We start from the raw sequence: 2241 nt of genomic DNA on the forward strand, positions 1-2241 counted from the left end.
AATACAAACACATCAGTAAAATTAAACTCAAAATTGGTTGGTGGAGAAAAATCCTTTATCTTGTGAAACTAGGGGGACTGAATTCACAAATTGTGAAATAAGACCACTCTAATTATGACTATGTCAAAATAAAGAAATTAAAAATATATTTAAGCCCCCCAACAAATAAAATTTGTTGTAAACAGAAAATAAAAAACAAACCTATATTGGTCTATTGCTTGTTGTGGTGGTTAGGTTAATTCAAAACAAAATGTTAATTAGAAACAATTCCTCAAAAACAAAAAGTTTAGTTAAAGACAAAAGAATCGTGTTACGTAACAGTTGATATTAAGAATATTTTTAAATAATTTAGCATTATCAAGACGTGATTGCACATGTTATTGATTAATTAATTAATTAATTAAGAGAAATCTATTAGTCATCCTAAGTTTAGATCTCACACCTCTACATTTGAATAGAAAATACATAAATAGCTTTTTAAATCATAAAATTAAACAAAAAAATTATTTCCCTTAATTCAATATTTAAAACACATTTTTTTTTGTTCGTAATCTTTTAAAAGTAAAATATTTGAAACTCAGTTATATTTTAAAAAGAAAAATGTGTTCTATTTTTTAAACGCAAATGTCCAATATAAAAAGAATAAAATATCATCAACTACTACGCAGCAATTTTAATAAAAAAGTAACAAAATTCGGAGCACATTATAACCAAAAATTTGGAGCATTTTATAACTAACATGTTTGGAACATTTAAAAAATTCGAAACTAAAAAATTAACAAAAACATATTTCAGTTATAAATGTTGAAACTTTTCAAAGATTCGGAACTAATTATTCTAAGATAATTTTTAAATTTTTAAAATTTCAGAACTTAGTTTTTTTCTTTTTGAATTTCGGAACTTTAGTTTTAACTTAAAAGCCCAAAATTTCTGCTATCAATATAAGAAAATAAAAAACTATAAAAAATATAACCTTATTTTTATTTAATTATTTGTCAGATCATTATTTATGGATAAACAAGTAATTTTAATAAATAATCATCAGAAACAAAATATAACTATTAGTAAGAAAGAAATAAGTATCTTATAAAAAAGAAAGAAATACAATATAATTCTCTTAGTAAGAAAGAAATAATTATCTTATAAAAAAATAACTACCAAAAACCCAATATTGTTCTCTTAATTTTTAATCATTGTCAAGTTTTAGAGCATAAAAGTGACAATTTATTTCATTAAAAACACTAACAAAAAATCAATATTAGAAAAATCGAAATTACCCCTTCAATTTGTTTTAAAAAAAATTACCGTGCAAGGAGATCACATAATAGAAGTGATATCTCAACTAAGTTTACCTGAAAAAATACACTAAACAATATACGAAACACATATTTATATTGATAAATATTAAAAACGTATTTAATAAATATTTATGACTAATACATAAAAAATAAGACAAATATTCATTTATGAAAAATATTAAAAAAACGTAGGACAAATTTTTTAATAGTATTACATAAAAAAATTTAGACAAATATTTATTATTAATAAATGTTAAAAAAAAAACTGCACAAATTTTTTCCATTTATAAATATAACAAAAATGGAACAAATATTAGAGAGCGATAAATATAAAAAATTACGGGATACATTTATTTTTCATAAAAAATCCTCAAACAATTATAGTTTATATTTTTTAATGAAGTCTTCACTAAGAAAATTATAATTAACTAATTTTAGTTTATGGTATAAATCATACAAAAGAAATATGACTGTCATTAGTTAAAATATTTATCGGTTAATTAGTTGAAGGGGTGAGAAAAATTATAATACATTTATTATAATTTATTATATGAATTATATATGAGAGAATATTTGTTGCTGACCTATAAATTACAAAATAATTTTTTATAGATTAAATTGTTAAAAGTGTGACGCAAATTTAACACGCTAGTTATAATTTATCCTTTTATTTAACCATGCACAAGAAAAATATTGTTGCTCAAAATGACAAGCTTTTGTTTAGAATATGAGCAAGACAAAAAAAGAAGAAAAAAAAAGTAATTGCGGTATTTAATATGCGGAAAGATTATGGATAGAAAATGTTTTCTTTAAAGTAGAGGTATATAAAGGACGAGTTAGGTCATATTTGATATGTATTTTATTCGGTTTTAATATTTGATCGTATCAAATTTTAAACGTTATTCTGCCTTAACCCGATCGAATTCAATGAGTTGATGGTTCA

Source organism: Cicer arietinum, chromosome 4, assembly GCF_000331145.2.
Source record: "Cicer arietinum cultivar CDC Frontier isolate Library 1 chromosome 4, Cicar.CDCFrontier_v2.0, whole genome shotgun sequence".
Classification (NCBI taxonomy): domain Eukaryota; kingdom Viridiplantae; phylum Streptophyta; class Magnoliopsida; order Fabales; family Fabaceae; genus Cicer; species Cicer arietinum.